The sequence below is a fragment of the Dermacentor silvarum genome, chromosome 10 (genome assembly GCF_013339745.2).
Source record: "Dermacentor silvarum isolate Dsil-2018 chromosome 10, BIME_Dsil_1.4, whole genome shotgun sequence".
NCBI lineage: Eukaryota > Metazoa > Arthropoda > Arachnida > Ixodida > Ixodidae > Dermacentor > Dermacentor silvarum.
The window spans coordinates 43,908,501-43,934,936 of record NC_051163.1 but is presented as its reverse complement, the minus strand read 5'-3'; the positions used below and the strand labels follow the sequence as shown (position 1 = coordinate 43,934,936).

At 48.5% G+C, this 26,436-nt stretch overlaps 1 protein-coding gene across 3 annotated transcripts in view; it reads left to right on the top strand.

Moving 5' to 3' along the window:
* The window catches only part of LOC119430936 (protein piccolo), a 58,796-nt gene that overhangs the window by 4,980 nt on the left and 27,380 nt on the right, over nucleotides 1–26,436 (top strand). For 2 of the 3 annotated variants that reach the window (XM_049657340.1, XM_049657342.1), the window contains exon 2: nucleotides 8,829–9,030. The exons of the other annotated variant lie outside the window; for it this stretch is intronic. The gene's annotated coding sequence lies outside the window, so the exon portion shown is untranslated. The remainder of the gene's footprint in view (nucleotides 1–8,828; nucleotides 9,031–26,436) is intronic. 3 annotated transcript variants of the gene reach the window in all.

Sequence of the window (26,436 nt, the reverse complement as noted above, 5' to 3'; positions counted from 1 at the left end):
GTGGGAAAACAATGATCATTCTACATACTATACACAGTAAACAGAACAAGAAGAAAGAGCAGTCTAACCATAGATCTTACATTTGCAGATATTCAGAAACAAGAGCAGAAAAATGGTCGCGAGTGCTCACGTTCACAGCGTTCCGGTTGTGTTTATGCGCTGCTGAAACAAATGAAAAAGATTTTTGCAAAAATCTTTGTAAAATGTTCTTCCTTAACGCCCGTATTATAATTATTATGTGCTTTTCGAAATTTTGCCTCATTTCTATGCAAGGGGTTAATGACTAGGTCAAGCTCGGTAATGCAAAAACGCATCCGTATCCTGTGCATTGGCCGCTTGTTGAGGAATCCGAGATGACGAAAATTATTCCAGAGCCTCTTACTACGGTGTGCCTCACAATCATATCTTGATTTTGCCGTGTAGACCTCCATAAATAATTGATTTTAGCATAAATATACCATGATACCAAAGTCTCACTGGGAGTTTAGCAGTGTCGTCTTCTTCTTGCTGGGTTTAAACCCAGAAAGAAGAAGAAGTTCTGATTATGAGGCACGCCGTAGTGGAGGGCTCCGGATTAATTTTGGCCACCTGGGGTTCTTTAACGTGCACTACAACGCAAGCACACGGACGTTTTTAATTTCGCCTCCATCGAAATGCGGCCGCCGCGGAGGGATTCGATCCCGCACTCTCGTGCTCAGCAGCGCAACGCCTTAGCTTACTGAGCCACCGCGGCGGGTGAGCTTAGCAGTGTCATAGAAAAGAAAAGCGTACTTTATTATAAACGAGGTTTATTCGACGAAAGACCGAGGACGGGTCGAGCGTTTCACCGAGCACAATCTCTAAGCTCGAGCCTCTGCGGCACTCGATGCTGGTGGCAATCCTGCTGCCCAAGTCCAGGCGTTCTTCATTACCATTGCCCCATCGGAAAAGGGAGAGGGCCTAGTGACTTAGTCTGAAGATGAGACCACAGAATCATGATACGGCGTGAGCCACTGGACGTGGATGACTTCGTGGTTGCGACGACGGATGTCAGAAGAGAGAGAAACAAAGAGGGAAAGGTAGGGAGGTAGGTGCGAAGTATGCTGCAAAATGCGGTGTGGTCCATCGTATTTAGGAAGACGTTTTGAAGCAAGTCCTGGTGTGCGGTTCGGTACGGACAGACAAACGAGGTCTCCAGGTAGAAAAGTTGGGGTCGAGTTGCGGGCATTGTGTTTTGACTTTTGGGGAATCTAATGGTCCGAAGTGAAGCGGCGGGCCAACTGACGACATTCTTCAGCTTGTCTTGCGGCATCCAAGATTGGCCGGCATTCGGATGCGTCTGGGTGGTAGGGCAGAATTGTATCAATTGTATGAGAAGGATGACGTTCATAAAGAAGGGGGAGACACCGGTAGTGGCTTGCGTATCAATATTGTAGGCGTAGGTTACGAATGGAAGAACTAGGTCCCAATTGGAGTGGTCGGATGCGATGTACATAGCGAGCATGGCACCAAGGGTACGATTAAAGCGTTCCGTGGTACCATTGGTTTGCGGATGATAGGCGGTGCATGTCCGATGAACAGTAGCGCATTCAGCAATCAATTTTTCGACGACTTCAGACAGGAAAACGCGGCCTCGATTGCTTAGGAGTTCACGAGGGCCTCCATGACGAAGCACAAAACGGCGCAGTATAAAAGTGGCGATTTCCTGCGCAGTAGCAGCTGGGAGGGCAGCAGTCTCTGCATGGCGTGTCAAGTGGTCAACGGCAACTATATTCCACCGGTTGCCGGATGTAGTTAAGGGAAGAGGCCCATATAGATCGACACCAATGCGATCAAAGAGTGGAGATGGGCATGGCAGGGGTTGGAGTTCACCAGCTGAGAGGTGCGGCGGAGATTTGCGTTGCTGACATTCACGGCAAGAACGGACGAAGTTCTGAACGAAGGTGTACATACCCCGCCAGTAGTAGCGGTGCCGAAGTCGTTCGTACGTCTTGAAAACGCCGGCATGGCCACACTATGGGTCCGAGTGGAAAGAGGAACAGATCTCTGATCTCAAAGCTCTCGGGATGACTAGCAGCCACCTACGTCCCTCAGGGGCATAGTTGCACCGGTACAGAAGCTGATCACGGATCACAAAATGGGGAACCTGGCGCCGAAGTGTTCGAGAAGCCGGAGCTGTTGACGTATCCGAGAGAAGGTCGAAAAGTGATGCAGTCTAGGGGTCATTGTGTTGTTCGGCAGCAATAGTGTCGAAGTCAAGAGATGACAACGTGCGCTCACAGAGGGACTCACGAGTGACCTCTGGCGAAACCGGTGAGCGGGAAAGAGCGTCAGCGTCGGAAGGCTTCCGACCGGAACGATACACCGCGCCTATGTCATACGCTTGGATTCGCAGGGCCCAGCGAGTGAGGCGGCCAGATGGGTCTTCTAAATTCGAAAGCCAGCACAGCGCAAGGTGGTCGGTTACTACGTCAAAAGAGCGGCCATATAAATAAGGGCGAAACTTGCTAAGTGCCCAGACGATGGCCAAGGACTCCTTTTCCGTGTCGCTGTAATTTCCCTCCGTCTTGGTGAGCGTGCGGCTCGCATAAGCTACGACGCATTCTGCATGGCCAGGGTGACGCTGTGCAATCACAGCACCCAGGCCTACACCACTTGCGTCGGTATGAACCTCAGTAGGGGCGTGAGGGTCAAAATGGCGAAAAATAGGTGGCGTCGTGAGAAGACGATGCAAGGTGGAGAACGCACGGTCGCAGGCAGGCGACCACGATCAGAGGTCTTTGGCGCCACGAACCAGTTGCCTGAGGGGTGATAGGATAGATGCGAAGTTTTGAACTAAGCGCCGGAAATAAGAGCAGAAGCCGATGAAACTGCGAAGTTCTTTCATTGTAGTGAGCTTAGGAAACGCAGAGTCTCGTAGTTTCTCGAGATCTGCAACAATGCCATCTTTAGACACAACATGGCCGAGGATCGTCAACTTGCGTACGGCAATCTTCAGATTAAGCTGCAGACCGACGTTGGTCAAGGAACTGAGTACGTGCTCAAGGTAGCGCAGGTGTGGCGAAATCAGGGGCGAACACTACGATGTCGTCAAGGTAACAGACAGATCTTCCATTTAAGGTAGGTCACCACCTTCGAAAACCGATTTTTTGAAAAAACTTTGATTTTTTTTTAAATTAATATTTTTAGATTGCCTATCTACTGAAGAATATTTAGCAAAAAGAATTATTTTGATAGCTCAAGCGGTTCAAAAGTTCTGGCATTTTTTCCAACCCCTCCTAGATGCGTCCGAAACCGAAACTGAAGGTTTCTGATACAACGGAGTCTGTTACCTCATCATAAATGTCTCTCAGAATGCATGTTACGTCATTTTAGTATGCTTTAGTTCATTTTCAAGTGCAAGTCATTTTCTGAGTTCATTAAAAAATTCCACTAGAGGGATACGGGGCGATACAGCACACTCTTTTTACTTTGCGCGCGTTCGCGTGGCGGTTGTGTCTGTGTCGCGTGTGCTTTTCCGTGCGCTTTTTGAACATCGTGGATTTAGCGCTATCCACTCAAGAAGAAAGTCTGTGTACTCTATGAAATATGAAAAACACGGCCACTACACGACGATGGCATGCCAGACCAGTGTCTGCTGCTGTGTGAGGAAGGCCGCGCGCAACTCAGGTGGAGACGCAAAGCAGGCAAGAAAAAAAAATCCGTGCATCAGCTCGCTCAAAAGGAGACCGTGCCGCTTCCAAGGAGGGCCCAAGCTATGAGTCTGGTGGATTTTAGGCATTTCTGATGTTTTTTTATTACATAAACATTCATTTGAAATCTTTAAATCTTTTTTTCTCTAAACATGTTTTTTTGCTATGTGCAGTTGCGCGAACAGTTATCACTGTTCTGAGTATCATGTAATAAATATTTTCTTCCATTTAAGGCCGCGCAAAACGTTATTCATCATCCTTTGGAATGTACCAGGAGCGTTGCAAAGTGCGAAAGGCATGACGGTAAACTGATATAGGCCATCTGGCATAGCGAAGGCAGTTTTTGGGCGATCGGCCTCCGCTATCGGGACCTCCCAGAAGCCTGACCGCAAGTCCAATGAGAAGAAGTCGGCGCCTTATCCACAGCATCATCCATGCGCGGCAGTGGGTAAACATCTTTCAGTGTGACCTTGTTTAAGCGCCGAAAATGTACACAGAAGCGCATGGAACCGTCTATCTTTGTGGCAAGTGCCACGGGAGAAGCCCATGGGCCCTGGGAAGGTTGAATCACACCTCGACGGAGCATGTCGTCGACCTGGTCTGCAATGACGCGGTGTTCCGTAGCGGATACGCGATACAGACGTTGGCGCAGCGGTGAGTGGGAGCCAGTGTCGATGTGGTGCTCGACTGTTGATGTGCGGCCTAAGAATCATTGGGCGAAGTAGAAAGAAGTTTGGAATGCTGCAGGATGGCGAGAAGCTGGGATCGCAGCGAAGGTGTCAGAGCCTCGTCGATGAATGGGGTGAAGACATCCGTAGATATTGGGTCAGAAGCAGAGAGGGCGCTCAAGTCAAGGACGGCCGTAGAGGACGCCTGGTTGGGAACGGAGGCAATCTGCATAGAATCGACGGTCCCGACGTGGCCAAGGCATTCGTAACGAAGCAATGTGAGCGGGGATGAAAGTGGGTTATAAACGGGCATTGTGCTGAAACCAGCGGCGAGGTCAAGAGTAGCAAAAGGCAGAGGAATGACTTTTCGGGCAACGAAGAGGTCGGAAGGCGTGTGGGAGACCGTTCGGGAGGAGATAGCATCACATGAGAGTGGTACGATTGCTGACGAGCACGACGGTGTACTGGTGTTTTCCTTGACTGCAAGTTTAGCGGGAGAATGAGGATCTATGAACGCGAAGTCACTGAGTTGGTAGAATTCAACCTCAGCGTGAGGGCAATCGATTCGTTCAGTTTCCCTCGTTGTGGCGAGGCAGAAATCCAATCCTAGAATTATTTCGTGGGTGCACATTAAGAGTACTACAAACTCTACAGTGTACATAACGTCTTGAATCTTAACGCGAGCTGTACACGCTGCGGTTGGTTCGATGTGTTGAACACTTGCAGTCCGAAGTGACAATCCAGAAAGAGGCGTCGTCACCTTACGAAGTGGTCGGCAAAATTTGGCATCCATAACAGAAACAGTAGAGCGACTGTAGCGACACCTTCGACAAACACGTCAATAACATTGGCAGGTAAGGAACGAGGACTTGGGCATTTCGAAGCTGGCGCAGTTCTTGCCTCAGGAACTGCGTCGTCTAGTTTCCCTCGTCGTTAGATCAGGGCCGCCGACGCATCGGTGACAGCGACCGGCGACGCGGGGATAGCGTGCGGTGAGTGATAGTCGAAACGAGGAAGCTCAATCAGAGTACGAGTTGGCGGTGGGTCGGGTGGAGTGTAGTGAGCATTGGACTCGACCGGGTAACGAGGCAACTGTAGATCATTGCCAATCGTTTGCACACGGCGGCAGAAACTTGCTTCGTGTCCGGGATATCTACACGCAAAGCATATAGGACGATTGTCGTGCGAGCGCCACGGGTTGGCCCAGGAGACGGGACGAGGAGGACGGCGCATGGGCTGCTGAAAAGGTGGTGCCGGCTCGCGGCGTGGCCTCGCAGCTACCGCAGCATAAGTGAGCGGAGCGGCCACAAGCGGCTTCTGGGGAGCAACCGGCAGTGCTTCAGCGACTTCCTCTTGAATGACGTTGCGCAGAGTGGAAGGCAAAGGACTGGTAGGTACCTGGGTGAAGGGTACCAAGCACAGCGGCCGTGCGACTTCTTCGCGGACAAAGGCTTTGCGTGAGCAGCTATGCCTGGTCGGAACCAACGGCCAGGCTGGAGATTGATGCATTGGTTGCAGAAGGCCTCGTCAAAGCTCGCTGCTTGCGTAGCTCGTCGTAGCTCTGACAGAGGGTAATAACGTCGACAACACTGTTCGGGTCCTTGGCCAGGAGCATTTGGAACGCATCATCATCAATGCATTTCATGATGTGCTTAAATCGGTCCGCTTCCGACATGGTGGCATTGACGCGTTTGCACAGATCGACAACGTCTTCGATGTAACTGGTGAAGGTTTCACCCGTGTCCTGCGCGAATGTGCGCAAGCACTGCTCAGCTCGAAGTTTGCGGACGGCGGGACGGTCAAATACTTCTGTAAAGGCTGTTTTGAATGTAGACCACGTGCGGAAATCCGCCTCATGGTTCTTGAACCAGAGATTGGCCACGCCCGCGATATAGAAAACGACGTTGGTTAGCTTGGTCGAGTCGTCCCATTTGTTATGAGCGCTTACCCGCTGGTAGGGCGCAAGCCAATCTTCAACCTCGTTGTGGTCGGTCCCGCTGAAGATGACAGGATCCCGGTGGCGGATAGTCCCAGCGCAGAGAACGGGACGGGACGGGAGCGTCTGCGGTTCGGCGTCTGGCATGGTGGAAAGTAGAGTCCGAGTACGGAGTTCCAGGATGGTAGAGTTGAGGGGTACCCAGCACCTCCACCAATTATAAAGGAGGTTTCTTCGACGCAAGGCCGATGACGGGTCGAGCGTTTCACCGAGCACAATCTCTAAGCTCGAGCCTCTGCGGCACACGATGCTGTTGGCAATCCTGCTGCCTAAGTCCAGGCGTTCTTCTTGATTACAGCACTATCATTACACACTACCGGTGCTAACATACGAGGTGAAAACTTGTAGTTTAACAAAGAAGCTCAAGAACAAGTTAAGGACTGCGCAAAGAGCGATGGAACGAAAAATGTTAGGCGTAACGTTAAGAGAGAGGAAGAGAACGGTGTGACTTGATGGGCGTTTCGAGTTTTCAGCGCGAAAAGCGATGCAGGAAAAGTTAGCCCTACGGGTGTCGAAATCGCATCGCTGCACAGAACACACTTTCTTTGGAGGCCGACGAACGCTTTGGGCATTGAGTGCTCGTCCTTTTGCAGGAGGCCAAGCCCGTCGGCCAGCGCTGTCCCACGAAAACAACTAAAGTAAACAATTATCTGGCGGGCGCAACTGACTACTTTTGACTGAACAGGTTGAGAAACAATGATACTAACCGCGTCACCAAATTCAGACAAACGTTGACAAGCAAAGCAACTCAACATGTAGGGGCGGGGGGCGTATTGTAACAACTGAACTTTACGAGCGCGCCTTTCTGCCCATTTCAAGAGCTGCATTGTACTGCAAGTGATAGCGGCGTCAACGCTCCGCCGCTATCGGTGGGCGCTCTTACGGTGGGCGCTGAAAAAAGGTATTTATTGGTAATGATCAAACAAAATAGAGTTGTTCTTTTCTCGCCATGCGCACATAAAATTGATTCTAAATTTTATTTTTGTGGAATGAATCTAACTGTGTCTCGCTTTAATTGAAAAAAAAAAACGCGCTTTTTCCCCAATGTCTGTTCCCTCCAAACATAGTCGCGCTTCAATCGCTGCTCTCATAACCAGTCTTGCCGATGTCGGTGACAATTCCTTCTGAACCGCTTTTCGCCCGAAGCTTCGCGACCTATTTGGATCGACCTTGGTGCTTCCGCGCGACAAGCGGCAGGCTCCAGAATCCAGCGTTCGAGCAACTGTGCGAACGCTGGGTTCATTGTTGACGCAGGACAACAAATAGAATGACAACTAGCAGCGCTCGTCCTTCTCGTTTCTTCCTGTGTGAGGTGTCGAGCTAATTTTCCTTGTCAATCCAAGACCAACCCCAGCCCAACAATTAATTTCTTCTAGAGTGACTGCAACGAGCGATCAGTTCGCGCGACCGCCCATTGCGAGGGTCGTCCCAGTCGATCGCTAAAATATTCAAATGGGCTTTGGGCTTCATGACTTTTTGGGAAGCACGCTAATTAGCGCGAAAGATTTTGGCCCGTCTGAACGTTTACTAGCTTTGGAAGCATTGTTGCCACAGCCGTCGAAAAAAAAATAGTAGTAGGCATTGTCCGAAGACAAATTAGCATAATTCAGTAGATTCATTTAATTTGTTTTATCACGCATTTTAGAGTGACTGCCTTGTTCTAGAGCTTTTAAAGTAATTTCCGCGCGTGGAGTTTACTCTTAATGCTATGCGTTATTTGTTCCCACAAACGACACTGACAGAGTTGCAGGAACTGCTAGAACGGCTACTCTGACGTCTTAGTTCTGGGAACAATGTTACATAAGATTTTTAAAAAATGTCACCAGCACGCACGTACCGAAGTCGTATATGCATATAGTTATGGGGCTTGATGTTGCTGTAAAAAAAAAAATTCTTAGCGTTCTGAACAATCTGCCACGTATCGCGCTGCAAGCATCTCGGAGGCTTTAGATTTATGCACAAGTATACGTATCGTAATTACGAAATTTTGCTGCTTCTGGTACTGCCGGTGCGTCGTTTGTTGTTTGCTAGTACGGGCCCACCTATTACGCTTCGGTATTTAAAGAGTCATCGACTGTTGACAAGGCTGTTTTATGAAATGCACTTTTGAAATCCGCTGATTTGCATAAAGGAAGTGTTATTTGTATGTTCTTTCACTTTTACCCCATGCGTGCAGGTAATAGAATTCATGTAGCGGCAAGTGCATTCAGAATACCGAACTTTTCACAACAATATCAACGTTGCTTCGAACGCATGTCACATCAGCTATTTGGGGTGGTATTCCACCCCATGGTGGAATACCATATGTTTGCCAGCAATGTTACTCAAAGTAATAACTAGAGCGTTTTACGGAAGACATGGCGTGGCGAGTGATGCGATCTGTGATACAGAGGTGCATTATCAGTGTTAAACTTAGGGTGTGCGTTAAAGCGCAAGGTGATATGCCGTTTATATGTTCATTAAATGTATCTTTTTTGTAATTTTCGACGTTAGGTATAACGATAACTGGAAGTTCCCACATCCGACTGTCTGTGGAAGCATATACCGTCGAAAAGCTTCTTCGGCATAACGCCGTCTTCTTTTTTGGATTTACTCATCATCTGCAACCTCGACACCAATGTCCCTTCTTCGAAGCAATGGATTGTTGACATTAAAGTCGATGCACGCCGACGAAGCACTGCATGCGTTTCACGTAGTACGATGGTCTGACTACATGCCACTGTGTATGCGCGTAATGGACTTTAAGTGTGCGCTCAGCAATGTAGAATTGATGAGTATCACTGAGTGAAAATATCAGAAACGGAGAAAAAAGTTAGTAGATTCGGCATTATTTTTTCAAACAGGTAAGAAATCCTAAGATATTGAAGCCTTATCGCTGAATCAATAAATGTTCGGGGGAAAATCTGTAGATCTACTGATAAAACACTAGCCCTGATCACACTGTATACGGGTCGAATGCTCGGAGCGGACACCCTCCTTCTCCCACCGCCCTCTCCACCTGGTTAAGACACGTTGGCGGGCTAGTTGGCTACAGAAGATTGTGATCAACATTGTTACACTACATTGTTACCTATCCACCTGTTACAGCGGCGGTAGAGGACTCAGTAGAGGGGAGAGGAGGATGGCGGTCGCGTTCCACGCCAGCGGCCGTGCCGCTGGGGCCAACACATGTGGCGATTTGACTTAGACGGAAAGCCACCTATATGCTACCGCGACGGATATGCCGGCTCACGGCTCTGTTCTGTATACTGAAGTACGTAATGAAACAACAGACTCTACTTCAATGTAAACTGACCGCAATGAAATATCTACCCTCGTGCGTGCCATGCCCTTTAATAAGCCGAATACCTTTCTCAAAAGGTTCGGCTTTTTTCGCCTGCGTAGACAACAATCGGCGATGGTTTCTGCACAACGCTTTTCTTTCTTTCCGCGTGGCGCATTTCTTTTGTTGGTTTAATTTATTTGATTTGCACGCATGAAAAAAAAAAAAAAAGATCACAGAGAAGAGGAAGAGAGCTAGTTGGCAACTGCCACCAGGAGGTGCACGATGCCTGGGAGCTCTAAAGGAGAAAAAGTGCATAGAAAAAGACAAGTGAGTGCAGAACAGTAGATATAATTAGGAGAGAAAGAAAAAAATGGGTTAGGATCCGAATGAAGAAGAACACAAGAATAAAACATTCAGGGCTTTAATATGCCGTTCACAGTTAACCACACCAGCAGGCAGTCAACGATCTCATTTCTCCCGTGCAACTTCGCCCTGTTTCCTGAGTTTGTGTCGATCGGACGCGAAGTTTTACCAAGTTCGCCATTCTTTTAAATTAAAAATTAAATTATGAGGTTTTACGTGCCAAAACCATGATCTGATTATGAGGCACGCCGTAGTGGGGGACTCCGGAAATTTGGACCACCTGGGGTTCTTTAACGTGCACCTAAATCTAAGTACACGGGTGTTTTTTCGCTTTTCGCCCCCATCGAAATGTGGCCGCTGTGGCCGAGATTCGATCCCGCGACCTCGTGCTCAGCAGCCCAACGCCATAGCCACTGAGCAACCACGGCGGGTTCGCCATTCTTTTGTATCCGATTCCGAAAATTTGAATATATCTGCTACGAATGTTGTTTACAGCCACTCCCACGTGATTGGACAGATTACGAAAACGACACTGAATATATTTGAAATTTATAATAACGGATATTCGAACGTTACTGCATAATTGCATAACTGCTAAAGATTATTTTATCTCTTTATGGCTACATGAAACCGACATTAGGCAGATTCTGTCTAAATCAATTTCACAAAATATTTAGGAACGCTATAATGAGGACCGATGATAAGTGACTTCTGCAGCACATGGGATTTAGTCACAGCTAATGCCACTGAAAGGGGCCCTGAAACAAATTTTGAACACAGTGTGGGAAAACGTTGCTGATCTGTCACTGAGGCGCCTGGGAACATAATACTGTACTGTATACTACTGTACTGTGTGTACTGAACATAATACTGTACTATACAAAATACTGTTCCAATGAGGCGCCTAAGCCAAGTAATACTGTACTGTATGCAGCAGGAAATTTAAAATCTTCCTTTAAAAGGAGTGAAAAATTGCTCGCCCTCTCCTTCACAAGGTCGTCATGCAGAGTCATCATAAGTAGCTGGTACCACCAATATCTATTTGTTTATTTCGTGATCGCGAAAACATTCTCACTAATGCAATTATTGCTCATTTGAGTTAAATAAAAAATGTATATGCCTGCGAACCCCAAACTACTCAAACTAGTTTACCTTTGCTCTACCTGTCTAGACACGACAGTTTGGCGTTGCTGCCTATGCTGAGCGCTAATCTGGTCACATGCGCAAAAACCAGCCTTTTGAGGGAAAGCCAACTTCACGGTTGCGCCTGCACTATAGAGTTCTTATGGCCTGCATTGCCGCCCGCCGCGCCACCTGGCCTTCGCGGAATGAAGTAGCAAGCACACTCGGCAGCTCAGCCGCGCCGCGTCCTGCATTCAAGAGGAGTGGCTTTTCTGCTTAACACGGATGCGCCGGCGGGCAAGATGGCGGACCTATGCTCAACTCTGCTACCGTAGGGAGCGTATACGCACAGTAATTATCACGCCGCCGAGACGTTCAACCGTTGGGCGGGGTCAGCGGGCCATTACTTCCTTGCGCCCGCTTGCAGTCTAGCCTGTGTAGATTCCAGCCTGCTAGTGGAAATGAAAGAAGAAAGCCGCTCATTGGTCCGATAACTATTTCTAACTTGGCTTGTGCGTGAAGGATTCGCAAATATTTTCCGGCAGGAGATAAGTGAGGCGACGTAATTAAATAGTGGTATCATTCTATGATGAGTTAGAAATGTGTTTCACAACCCCTTGAATAACTTCAAGCTACAAATAAATGTTATGGTCAAAATATGTTCGCATTTTTTAAAACTATGCCACTTCCATCAGAAGCGCAAAGCTTACTTTTTACTTACTTTCTGGGGTTTTACGTGCCAAAACCAGTTCTGATTATGAGGCACGCCGTAGCGGAGGGCTACGGAATAATTTTGACCACCTGGGGTTCTTTAACGTGCACTACAACGCAAGCACACGGGCGTTTTTGCATTTCACCTCCATCGAAATGCGGCCACCGCGGTCGGGATTCGATCCCGCGACCTCGTGCTCAGCAGCGCAACGCCTTAGCTGACTGAGCCACCCCGGCGGATATCGAAGCGCAAAGCACTGAAAGCGTTGGGAACGTTTAGCGTTACGCTCGAGCTGCTCGCATAGCGTTCTAATACCGGTGTCGAACGGGCAGCTTAGCTCGCCATCGACCCAAATCAAGATGGAATTTCTCCAATCACAATTGCCTTTTTTTTTTTGCGCAAGCTGCCAGAGGGAGCCCATCACATTCAAGAATTTTGATCTCAATCGGTCTATAGATCGCGATCGAAAGGGCTCGGTGTGACCTGGGCGTGACAGTGCGCGGTTTCCAAATGTTGCGACATATAGCACGCTAAGCATCTGCTGCTGGGCAGTAGAAACATCACCCCGACAGCTACCAGGCGTCTCACAACGCTGGCAAGATGAGAAACGCCGCTGCAGTGGCATCGCAGTCATCGCACGTGAATGGCGCACGAGATGAGACGGACGGCAAATCGTCCGTGTTTGTTGCTGCTTGGTGAAACGATCACGACAGATTGAGTCTGACGTTTACTGTCCGTTACGTTCTGACGAGGGCGTACCATGGTGTGGTATATATGCGCACAGCTGCTCATCAAGAACGCGCTACTGCGCGCGCGCGCAAATCATGCCTGCTGCGGAATCCAAAACACCGCCCAAGCTCCGGTATATAGCCGACTGAGGGGAGCGTGACGGTGTGTTCACTTGGATTCGTCGTTTCAGCAGGGAAACGCACCGAGCATCTCTCGAGGCCTTCTACCGCTCCACACGGGGCCGGCATGCGTTGTAGATTGAGGACAGCATGGCGGCGTCGCATTTATTGGATACTTAATTTTTGGTGCATACGACTTTCCCCGAATGAAAAACAAACAAAAAAGAATACCCTTCAATTGCCATTTGATTAATTAACGTCAAATTCGCTGCAGTGGGCTTTCTGCATGCAAGCATAGAGAAAGAGATTCAACAAGAGCGGACCCTCTCATATAGACGATTTTACGGAAGCGTTTAGGTGCCGCCATATTGAGCTGATAACGCTTCTGTTTTCTGTCTTTAACAACGAAGTTTGCGGTACTATACAGTCGATTCGCAAGCATGAAGGCAGTTGTATAAATGCGTTCAGCGTTTCATGAGCATATTACGTGACTTGACTTCTCACCAAACTAAGAAATTGTTTGTGTAACAGCCCAAGATGGCGCGCCCATGAATCGAATATAAAATTGACTATATAGCCAAGCGGCCGAATTGACTGTGGCACACAAAGCGGCTGATATGAATACCTGAACCACACTTCGGGTTCCAGCTTTCGGCCTGCGTTTTGAACGTTAGTTGGTACGCGCTACGGCTGCGCAGGTCGACGTGGCATTTGTTTTTACTTGCGTTGCTCAACCGTGCGCTGTCTTGCTGATTATTCGTTGTTTTTGATTTAGTAAAATAAATATAACTGCGAGCGATCATTACTAGCCTACATCAAATCTGTCCTCTGTAAAACGAGCAATTTCCTCTGTAAATCTGTCCTCTGTAAAACGAGCAAGCCTTTTGAAATCAGGAAATGTTTATTTTGCTTTATTCAATGCTCGTTCAGGGCTTTTGGTGCCTTCATCCAATGTTGTGGCACCAGGTAAGCAGCAGTAGTTCCCGTACGAAGCTCCACTGGACGGCATTAGCGGAATAAATTACAAACATGTGTCGTTTTGGTATTTAAAGTTGACAGGAAAACTGCGTGTATAAGCGGAAAGTGCAATAGTGGTGAATGGGCGACAATTAATGCGAACAACAATTCGTTTTTACAAATATGGCGAAGAAAATACCCGCGTTCTCCCAAACAATACCATAAGTAAAATATGAAGAAAACAATATTTCCAAGCATTCCCCTATTCCCCGTCCTTATTTTCTGCAATTTCAGAGCACAAATACGCGGGCGACTGCAAGGTTATGACACAGCTTGGTCTAAACCGGCGCAATAGTACGCCACGTACACAGCTGACTGCCAACAAAGGCTCCACGCCAGACAATGCCAGACGCGCGCAGAATGCCTTCTACACACACTCAAGACAAATGCATGGAGGCAAATCCAATTTTCAGTCGTTCGGAAGACGGAATTTTCGAGTTACAAGTTCCTGGTGCTTGAATGTCTCGGCGTTATCATCCGCATGTTTTACCGGCGCGAGTAACACAATGTCGTGTTATCACTCTTGGCAATCGCTTGTCGTGTTTTCGACAAGCGCGAGTACTGAAAGAATGTATATGTTATTGTGTGTGTGTGGGTGGGCATAAAAAGCGTCACAAACTTGGCCCCGTAAGGTTCAATCAACGCGAAACTAACCAAAGTTAAACTGCGCCACAGCGGCCGACCGGTCTTTTGCTACGACATGCCTGTTGCAAACAGCCCTGTGCAGTCAGCGTGCCCCCAAAAGTAACGAAATAGGTTGAAATAATGTAAGGGGTCAGAGAAAGCGTCACAAACGTGTCCCCGAAATATTCAGTACACGCCATACTAACTGCAGCACAATGACCAAGCTGTCAGAACGACAGGTGCGGACGCGTGCCCTAAACCTAAATCGCTTGAAATGCAGCGCAGACTGTCGAACAAAACTTCTCACCTTGTCCTAGTCCAATAGCGCAGTGGTGCCGTGTCGACGTGCTGAAGGAACGCAGAATATGCTGAGAGCCCAAGAGATCAGAGCTGCATCAACTAATTTACGCCTCCATTCCACCCTGTGATAGTGTATGTATATATGTACAGTCGAGTGCAAAATATTAGAGACCACGGGAGCGGCGACTGAACTAACGCCCCTTGATGTTAGAAAGTAGCGACACTCTCCCCCACGCGCGCGCTTTCCTCCTCAATTCTCCTCAGATTTCTCCCCCTCACCGGGCCGGCGCGGCGCTGAACCCTCCAGTGGCTCGCTGCAGCCGCATTAGAATCAATGCGCGCGCTAGTTTATTCGGCCCTTTGAAGCGTTGTATGGGAATTTATCCCTTGTGAAACTGTCATGACGAAAGTACGTTTCCGATAGAACGTCGTGCCATTCTTTTAGGACGCTTCGATAAATACAAGCGGAAGCGCTCCGAAAAAATGAGTACCAAGCAGTGGCTGAGCTGTTTACCTCTACGTCGCCACTTCGGTTGTCCGTAACGTGGAGGTGTATTGGGTGCATACAATATAAGCAACGTAGAGTATAAACGAGAATTTGGTTCACTATCTTCGCTCTTAAAAGGCTCAGAGAAGGTAACCAAGAAGAAATGTGATAGTTTACGTAAAGTGAATTCGCCAAAATGAGTGGACCAAAAGCCTTTGTACCAATGCCACTGTGAGAAATACGTGCTGTGTTTGCGAAACAGCCAACATAGAACTTTACACACGCGCCTGTATTCCGTCACTATGAAACGACGAGAAATTACATTCCATCACCTCTGGGAGTAACCTAAGTCTCTCTCTCTAAAAAAAAAAAAGGCTGATTGCTTACACGGAAACTGCTAAGACTGGCACTTGATAATTAACTTACAGACTTCAAGATGTCAAGTTTATCAGAATTGAGGGAGATTATCAGAAGCGCGTGGCTTGTAGTTAATGAGCATGCGCGAATAATACATAATACATAATACCACTTATCTACCTATATATTGTGGTTCATGCCTTCGCAACATAAAATACATAAAGAAAAAATGCTCACAGTAGTGAAACTTTGCAAAGATACAATAAGCACGCAATAAGAATAAAATAGTTCCTTGGCTTCACAAGTATCAGGCGCAAGGATCACACGCACACACACACGCGCGCGCACACACATACATGCACACACATACACGCACACACGCACGCACATACACAAACACGCACACACACACGCACACAACTACAAAGTATGAGTTACAGGCATTAACTCACAAATTACATACATTTGAAAACTAACGCACGAAAATTTCCGCCGACTCATTTAAAAAAAAAGTATATGCACAGTTATCGGTGCTCTCTATTAAACTGAACGAAGAGTCCGGCTATGCGAAGAGCATTAAAATCTCCATGCAACTTCATCCACAAATATGAGGAAAGCTGCAACATTCACCTCGCAAAGAACCGCGTGCTTAGAAGGGGCGAAATCCCTTCTCCCGATGTTATGGAGCCACTGATTCCGACGCACGACATTCCGTTCACCTCGGGGGATATAAAATAAGGCTTGCCCTTTCTGTGGACTGCTGCTGCATTGAAACCCGCAGAAGCAAGGCATTTTCACGGAGAACGAATCTCAGATTCCTACGAAAGGATGGAAAAACTTGGGAAACACACGTTCGGAGCGGCAGGGCGACCACCACTTGGACTGCTCATGGCGAGCGGGAGAAACTAAAGGCGCGCGAAAGCAAGTTCCGCGCTGTTTTCATGACGTCAGGGTCACCTGACGGGGTAGTCTTGAGCGCCGCAGCCATTCAGCGTGGCGGATGCGCTGCCTCCGCGAAAGAGGGGGAGAAAAAGAGGAGGTTGACCGCGCCGGCGAGGGTGTTGCGGCGTAGATCAAAGCGTGTCGCTACTTTCTAACATCAAGGGGTTTTAGACTGAACTGCATGGGTGCGCCTTCTGACGGCTGCGCGCCGAAGTTCGAGTGCGCGTACTGCGCACGCGCGTCCTTTCTTACCTGCCAGCCTGCTCGTTCGCTCACTTCAAGCGCGCGCGCACCAGAACGCGTGAGAGAGCGCAAGGCGTCACTTCTGCAGTCGCCGTCGAATCGCCCGAGTGATGATGTCGTCATATCGTGACGAAAACACTTTATTTGCACTGGCAGGGCTAGGAGCGCGCCACTCTCTGCGCCTTGCTGCTTGATGCTCCGCGGCGCGAAAAACATGCTTTGTGTCACTTTCTCTGAAATCGAGTTTTGTGATAAGGTCAGAAAGCAGCGATGTCTTTTGCGCTCCACTTCCTTAAACTTAAGCATGTTGCAATTATTTGTGGTACTCAGTACAAATATCATGTGCCCAGACACATGCGTGAAACCACCGAATATCGAGCAGCTGGAGAGAAGAGCCAGGGAAGAGAACGGTGAATCATCGCAGAAGGCACGCGGGCAAGTACCGAGTGTCCGATCTGCCGGGTTGACTTGAATGCAATGCATAGTTTATTGGGAAGAAGAAAGAGTCACCGTCCCGCTCAGCTAAGGGGCTGTGAAACGCTAGACACGCTTTGAGCCTCAACACGGAATGTCGCAATGTATTGAGTCTAACCAAAGAGTTTTTAAATTTTGTTTTGTTTTTACACGGGACTTCAATTTAATCAAGCACATTGAATTGAATTATGTTTACATGCAATTTGGTACGCTATGTTACAGAACAAGGCAAGCGAAAAACACAACGATGCTTGTAAACCTCTCTTAATGGTTCAATGGAACAGGTCTCAACCATTCAATGCGGAAAATGGACATCTGGCCATTTACTGAAAGCGCTAAATAGCATCCCCATCATCCAATTTTTTCAGAGCACAGCTCTTAATTAGGCACCCGTTCCTGCGGCCATCGTCGGCGTCGGCGTTTTCCGGTGGCGTAACCGAGCGAACGAGCGAAGTATGAAAGAGCGCACGCGAAGCGCCGCGGGGTAATGAAAGACGCGAGGAGGACGGCCGCTGGATAAAACCTTTTTTTCTTTATTCAGCGGCCGCGCTACGGTGAAGTAGGTATGGGCAGAGTAGCACGCGTCGTCCGGGAGGTCACTCGGCGGCAGCAGGTCTGAATCGCACCCACGCTTCACCCATGTGCTGACCCTCGCGATCTCCAAATTATGCGAGGCAGTCGCGCCACACATCGATTGTTTGCAACGCGCCGCATGAGGCAGATTGTCCGCGCCATCCAATATATCGCGAAATAGCTCAAATTTCGCATTAAGAATTATCGTAATCGTCGGGGATTTCTTTTTTTCTTTATTTACTGCTTCTGAGAAAAATCTGCGATGACTCCCCGTTATTTTCCCTGGCTCTTCTTTCCAGCTGCTCGATATTCGGTGGTTTCACGCATGTGATTGGGCACATGATATTTGTACTGAGTAACACAAATAATAGCATCATGCTTAAGTTTAAGGAAGTGGAGCGCAAAAGACATCGCTGCTTCCTGACCTTATCACAAAACTCGATTTCAGAAAAAGTGACACAAAGCATGTTTTTCGCGCCGCGGAGCATCAAGAAGCAAGGCGCAGAGAGTGGTGCGCTCCTAGCCCTGCCAGTGCAAATAAAGTGTTTTCGTCACGATATGAAGACATCATCACTCGGGCGATTCGACGGCGACTGCAGAAAGTGACACCTTGCGCTCTCTCACGCGTTCCGGTGCGCGCGCGCTTGAAGCGAGCGAATGAGCAGGCTGGCAGGTAAGAAAGGACGTGCAAGCGCAGTACGCGCTCTCGAACTTCAGCGCGCAGCCGTCAGAAGGCGCAGCCATGCATTGCAGACTAGAGTTACTGTATATGCTACCAAAGGTAGCAGAGTTGCGCGTCTGATTTATGAAGCCGATCGTGCCTCCATTGGCCGAACGCCATCACGTGGGTTCCAAGCAACCGTGCACTGAGGAGAAGCTGATGCTCCGGCCAGTTTCTTGTATTTCCCGACGCCGCCGCTGCAGCGAACTCGATTGACGCAAGTTAACGCTAGCCAAGTTCAAAGCGAATCTGGTCGATCTTGGCGTTGGCTGTTACGTGCGTGTCAGCTGCGGAACAACACAACGTGCGCAGCAGATCTCACAGGTGTTCAATCGTAGTTCCATCGAAATTCCACCGTAATCAGACAAAAACAGCTAATATTGCAGTAACCAAGTGATTTCTACTTCGCTGCTGGTGTAAATTTTCGGCAGTGGCGTAATCGTGTTGCTGCCGAAAACTTACGCCAGCAGCGAAGTAAAATACACTTGGTTACTGCCGTATTAGCTGTTTTTGTCTGTTTGCGCTCTGCGCCACCAGATGGCAGCACCATACAGGCCGCTCACGTTTACGGTTCCGCCAACAGGCCCCAACGCTCGGTCCGCCTGCGTTTACCCGATAACCGGACAAGCGCTAAACCTCTCTAATTGACCGGGTGCTCTGCTCCCAACTGCACCAATCGCTCGGAAAGCGGAAAGTTCCGAGAAGGTGCACAGGTAAACGCACAAGTCCAAAAAACAACTAATATTATTCGCGCTTCATCTCACGCCGCGCGTTAAAAATCAGCAGTGGCTTTTTTCTTCTTGACTATTTTATCTAGTGAGCTGTTTCCATGCGCTTTGTTTGCGATTAGATGGAAAAGCGGTCCACACGCGATGGAAAAGCGCCCATGGTCGACCGACGACACGGTAGGCATGTCGCCTGCAAAAACGAAGTTCGGCTTCACCACATAGGTTTGGTTGCTTGCCAGGCAAGATGGCGGACCTACGCGCAACTCTGCTCCCGTAGGGAGCATATACAGTAACTCTATTGCAGTCATTGCAGTCGCCGCTCCCGTGGTCTCTAATATTTTTCACTCGACTGTACGTACAGCGAAGCTGTTGCCGACGTTACACAAGCGACACCACCACAAGTCGTCGCACCGTCGAGGTCAATGTAGCGTCCACGACCTCGTTCGCGACCTTTCCGTTGGAGCTTGGACGCTGCGGTGCACGTTCGCGGCTCGTTCCGGGCTTTTGGTGCGTTCATCCAATCTCGTGGCACCAGGTAAGCAGCAGTAGTTCCCGTACGAAGCTCCGCCGGACAGCCTCAGCGGCAAAAGTAAATTAAAAACATGTGCCATTTTGGCATTTAAAGCTCACAGGAAAACTGTGATACACACAATAGGAAGCAGTGGTCCCATACAAAAAAAAAGTTATTTACAACCCGCGTTCACGAATTACGGTCGCAGCACACTCTGCGCGAGAGATGCAACGGACAGACAGCCACTCATAAAGAAACATACAGGTACAGAGCGGACACTCACGTAGGGCCCTGCGGCCGAGCTACTGCACTGTCGCCAGCACCCCGAGCGGCTGGTCAGACCGCTAATTTAGTTTTCCGAGATTTTGAACGCGTGGTTCAGTTCTGTTTTTGCTTCGGTTTTAATAGCAATGCTTTCGATTGTGGGTTACCCTTGGCTGTTAAAATGCTCAACTATGTCGTCTGTAGTGGAGCACAAGAGCTTTACTATTCCATTTTCAAGCATACCGGATATAAAGCCGTAATAAGCTCGCGGACCGCAACCTTTTTACAGGAAAAACGGCCAAGCTTCTCCTAAGCAAGGCTGAATGAGCTCATGCAGACTGGAAAAATAGTTCAATCAGAGTTGTTTGGATTGCACTTTTTTTGCCGTTCTCGAGCAGCTTTTCTCAGTTGCACACAATACGAAGCAGTGGTCCCATACAAAAAAAGTTTTTTTTTTCTACTTTACATCGGTAAGTGGGAATTGCACAGAACAAATACTGGATCACACACTTCATAAATACAAGCACACAGATCAAGAACACAGACCACAACAAGAATGTTTTAGCCATGACAAGCGACGCGTCAAGTAAAAGTGGCTCTTGCGAACCGGCCCAGGCGAATACATTATGCATATCCAGTGAGGTAAACAGACTTCGAAAAACGCTCATGCCGCGCCACATAAAACGCTTGTGTGAAAACACGGGTTAACCATAGATAACAACTTCTGTACTTTAAACCGAACGTGTTGCGAGTGACTTACGGAAAATTACGCGTTAGACATGCTTGAAAGAGCGCAAGTTTGGGCATGTTGGTATTCCATGACTTTTACTTTTTAGCGCACGAAAAGGGACGAGAGACAGAGGTACGACGTTGTTTTTATTCAAACAATTGTTTTATTCTACGGAGCGGTACACATATATATAGGGAACAGACAGCAGCGCACGCATGCGCATATGTACTGCTTTTGAACAAATAAGACAGCAACGTGACATGTGTAATGGAAAGTTAAGGTGATATCGAACATAAAAAAGCAACCATAAATAGCCAAAAAAATTTGTAGCTGCAAGATTAAGATGCTATCTCCATCACGCCACCCTCTGTGCCACGTTAAAAGAAAACGAATTCTTTTTTTGAAAGATCAATTGAAGGCGCGTCCCCAAACTAGCGTTCCCAACTAGCGATCTTCGCCGCTTCAATAATCTCACGTGTTGTTTGCGTTGGGCTTCTTCCTGTCACAGTGCACTGCTAATAAATGGGACTGCACCCATGCTTGCTGCAGTGAAAAGCTAGATGGCCCACTCCTCCAGTTCGCACATTATTTGCGTGTTCACGCAGTCTATCACTTACGCACCTTACCGTTTAGCCGATGTATTTTTTGCCACACAACAAGCTCTTCCGCAAAAGACGGACGCAAAATCAAACGGGCTGCTGGGCGCTATGTGGACGCCAAGTCTCACACTCTACATATTCTATGCTACCCATGCTAAATACGCTCACCCAGCATAACAAATGTATTGCTAAAAATGTGCTTAACGCAAGAAACAGCAAAATTATTTCCGAATACAAAGGAAACAGCTTACCGCTAAAGCGAGACGACGCATTCAAATGCGCGGTGGGGTGGGCGTATCCAGCGGCACATGACCGGCGCAGCATCAACGTCTCTATGGAAACGGGACGCGTGGACGTAACCCGGTGGATGTATGATAAGCTATCTACCTTTGAGGTAAAGTGGAAGCGAACAACGCTACGCCGTCTGGCAAGTGGTCAGACCCTTACTTGCTCGGCTGCAAGACGGCTCGAGTATCCGCTCTTTACGTAAGTATATTGCTTCTCTAAGGCCCACTCATCAAGGACAGATACATCGTGTTCGTCACTCGCGCACGCAGGTGTGCCGGAGTGGAGCATATATCCTCATTCTAGTAGACCCTCCGCCTGGCGCAAGTGCGTTATTGCACTAATTAAATTTCTCAAAGTGCGTCACAAAATTTGTAAAGTACGACTTACACACAGCCTGCAGACGTGATAGCATAGGATTGTGATTTGAACATACGAGAAAACATATTTCTGTTATGCGGAAACTCAAAATTACGCTAGCTCTTGCACGTCTCTCTTTGTCGACGCGACCGTGTACACAGACGGACGCAGAAAATTTGCCGGGGTAGCCATATACAGTTTCGCTGTAGAAAAAAATTCACAGCATATCCACGGGGTGAATGATGATGAGTGGGCGAAGCTCCGGAGGGAATCATCGGATCTCCCGCTTAAGGGGACGCTAGCACAAACGCGTTAGAAACGTGCAGTACTCTCTAGTAAGGGGGAGCGGCCACAGCGTCTTACGCAGCCATTTACACATGCCGGAACGTGCACCGCGTTTGCCGACGCCATCACATGACTGCTGAGAGAGTATACCCCCCGTATTCATAAACGCTCCTCGACTTGAACTTGACTTTCCACCGCCTTGGGCAGCGCGTTCGAAACGCGTTGAAGGTAAGGCGGAGAGGCCACAGCGTCTTACAACAGCTTCTTACACGGGCCGTAACGCGCTAGCACAAACGCGTTAGAAACGCGCTAGAAACGCGGCCTTTCGTTAATGTTGGGTATTTATTGCCATCGTGGTGCGTGTGTCTATGTGCGCTTCGTGGCGTAGTGGGCTAACGCCGCGCGCTCGGAAGTGAGGGGTCCCTGGTTCGATTCCATGCTACGGACACAACTTCGGAATTTTTTTCCTCATTTTTCTCAGACTGGTTACACACTACTACTACGACGACGGGGACGGAACGGGTGCCGCTATAAGGAGCTTCGCTCCTAAAATCTCCGCCCCTTTAACTCCGCGAAGATGGTAGAACAGCGAAGCTGTGAACGGCGCTACTTGCGGCGGATGGGACGCGTCGGCGTCCACGGGCGACGGCGTTCCTAGCGCGTTCCTCACGCTTTTTCTACGACACTCCCAGACAAGAGTTCTTGACCAAAGCTCCGTATATACAACCAACACTAACGCGAACTCCTCTCACAGCCCACTCCTCCGTTGACCTACTTTTCTCCTACAGCGCCATTGGTTGGCGCACCTCACGCTCTCCTCTCCAGTGCGAATATTGGACGGCGCGACTTGCGTCAACGCGCCTCCCTGTTCGCCTTTTCATCTGCACCACGTCACAGCATTCTCACATTCTCACAGGGGAAAGGGATCACTCCAACCCCTTTCCCCCTGTTGAGCATCTTATTTCCCCTCCTCTCGTGCTAGGTCACGTGGTCCCTTTTTAGCGCAACGACAACGACGGCACAGAGTCCGCATAAACAGCGTCGTTGTAAAAGACAAACGGGACGTCGAAAATCCGAGCGCTCATATGCGCTGCCGGGCTCGCTCGCTTCGGGGGCGTGTCTGGCATGCCAGACACGCCCCCGAAGCGTGTTGCTAAGTAACGCAAGAAAAATAAGTCGTAAAGTATAAGTTCATTTATACGGAGAGCTTTGTAGTTTCAGCGGGAAAGAATAAAAAAAACACTGTTCACTTCATTTCACATTCTTTTGTTCCCATGCTCGCGTCAGCTAACGGTGCGTGTGAATACTGACGTGACGTACTTCCAGTTTCCAGCTTTCGCCGTGCGTTCGCTCTTGTTAAATTTCTTTTTTTCTGTATGCCGCTGAACATCACCCCGATTACTGTATTTCCGCTTACGAAAACACATTGGCCTTGATTACTCCATGATACCTTGTATAACATCAGCAGTGCCCCCAATCATGACGCGGATAGCATAAAAATTCTATATGTTTTTACATTTCCGAAACGATGTGCGAAACAAAGATTTTCAGTCACTTCGTCTGGAGTTCATGTCTCTTAGCATACCGCTTACACGCCTGAAAAATGGTAAGCTTAAAATGGCTAAAGAAGAAAGAAAATGAACCGCGACAACGGCTCCCGAGTAAAGACACGACGCCACCCCGTCAAGGTAACAGATTCGTGACTGTGTTATGGTCGCCTTGTTTTCAGCTGTAATTTTTAGAGCGTATTTCCCCGCAGCGATTTGTGTAGGTAACTCTACGCTGACAACATAGCCTCTGGGTTCGGGCGGCGCCAATCTCGGAGCCGTGCTTGGAAAGCGGTAAGCTCATCCCGCGCTGCGTCTGCTTGCGCCATATCTGAAGGCGGTGTTCGCTTCCGCTATGTAAACACTAGAAACTATGTTAACGCCGCAGCGTTTTGGAAGTCCACCGATGTTGTGTGGATGGCAGCGTGCTGCGAAAAAAGAAGTCGATCAAAAAACAATTAGTTCGTATTTTTGTGACGTCACTGAAGCAGAGATACGGGACTAGGACGCAGAAAGGAAACAAGTGATACAATGCGCTGCACTGGCTGCTGTGTATTTAATGCGAGAAGGGAAAACAGAAACGTACAATAAATTTCAAAACTTATGCAGAAAACGCAGCAAAAATTTCTTTAAAAAAAAAAGCTTCACCATTTACTTTTCTCAGATAAACCGCCGCTGTGTTCTTGTTTTGGCTTGTCTTGATGTGGCTGCGCTGCTGTCAGCCCAGCTTAATCCGGCAACATTGAAAGAAAAAGGCTGCAGTGCGGCAGGGTGCCCTCGAACACGACCAATGCGCTTGAGGGCAGGACGGCTCTATATACCCGCAACAGTCGGTGTCAACCTTTATATACCATCTTTTTGGGCCATAAAACAGGCGAACACGAAAGCGAGCAGAGCGCTCTTCTGCCTCCTTGCGTAAAGAAAAGAGATAAAGAAGAAGCTGGTTTTTCCAACAAAGAAATAAAAAGAAAGAAATTCATAAGAACGTCTGAACGGAAGTCATAAGTATTGCGCAGAGCTGCCTGTGAAAACAGCCGCTGATGTGCCGCCTTGCACAAGGTCTGTAGATAATTTAGTAGCACCTGTTGCGTCAATATTTATAACCTCTATAAGCGCTTGCCTCATTAGCTATTCTGCATATAGTTATACTCAGCACTATTAAGTAGCTTTCGGATGCCAAGAATCCGCGAGCTTGGCCACACTTGCGCAAGGACGAAAAAGAAAAAAAAAAACACTTGGAGTTAGTTTGAGTGACAATTTCCAAGCCTAGTCACAAAACATTACCCCGAGGGTCACGGAATAAAAAGCCTCTTGGTAAACTAACACATCACTGCGCGATAGGCAAGCGGTAGTTTCTAGCCACCTCGCGCTTTGAGGAGATCTCGAGCTTCGAAAGCGGGCGTTATTGAGATCTATATCCCTGGAAGAAGGAACTAAATTTTCTGGGAACATTGCGTCACGCCAGTGAGCCTTCGCAAGTCAACTCTCGTTCAGCCACTTCCTTCACCTTTTCTCTCTTTCAAAAAAAAAAAAAAATTAAAAAAGCTGGCCTCACACGTGACCCTGAGCTCGGCGGACCGTCAGCCCTTTGTGGTGGCTTCCGGTAGGTTTGAATCGACGCTCTCTACTTCGGAGGCTTTGCCGATTGCTCTGTGCACATTTTCCCCGGGTGCGCTTGTGCAACTTCTGCCGTTTATTGCAACGTATAACTATATTTATCTTCATCGTTGCAAAGTACAAGTGCTGTCGCTGCACATTGCTGCCGCACCGGTTGCTTTTCCGGAAGAGCGTGCGCGGATCGCGGCCGTGAGCGGCGTTGGGAGACAGTAAAAACTTACCGTGGCGTCACCAAGTTTTGCGCCACATTCTTCCCCCCCCCCCCTATTTTTTTTTTCGGGGGGGGGGGGGGGGGGGGGGCTTCACTTTTGTTACGCAGTGCTGCCACCTAGTTCCTTTCTTTCGCCATGTTCGCGGCGAGCGGGCGTGACTGTGAGCTACCCCCAAACCTATCCGCATCCGTGAGAGATCCGGCAACCATGGGCATAGAGTATTGATGCGATGAGTCAGTGCGCCGATATGGGCTCCGCAGAAAAAAAACAAAAAAAGATGGACTGGTGCATTCCGAGGAGGTTGGCTTGCCGTAGTAGGCTGTTTGACGTCATGGTTCGTCCCCCCCCCCCCCCCCTCCCTGTCTTTTTCATTCCTCTTTCAGTTTTGACTGCGCCGTGTTTCTTCCGTGAGCTTTCTGTTTTGACTGCGAGCATTTCGGCGACCACCTGCGCCCGCGTAGGAAGCGAATTCTATTGTTGATCTTCGGCTCAAGCCTACTAAAACCCAGGTGCGCATTCGGCCACTCAAGTTGACTGTAAAATTTATTCAATCCAAAGCTTACAGCTGACTAACATGTTTAGATAGAAACGTTTTTATTCTTTTTTTTTTCCAAGCAGCAGATTTCGCTCGAGTGTTTTTAGGCTCCCATTGTTCGCAAGCTCAGCGCCGTTCGTAATGTTATTCTCCTGTCGTAAAGAACTGCGGGAGCCGCACTTCATTCCCGATAGTTTCCTGCCTCAACGATGAGCGATCCAGCGGCCGAAAATGTCGTTTCAAGTGGGCATTATCGAAACGGCGCATCGAAAACTTTAACGGACCAACCCTAAAACCAAAAAAATCGTTTGTAATCCGTAAGTAGAGAACGTTCAAACGTCTACGAGTGGTAGGTCATTTCGGTGAAAGTAACTCTCAAG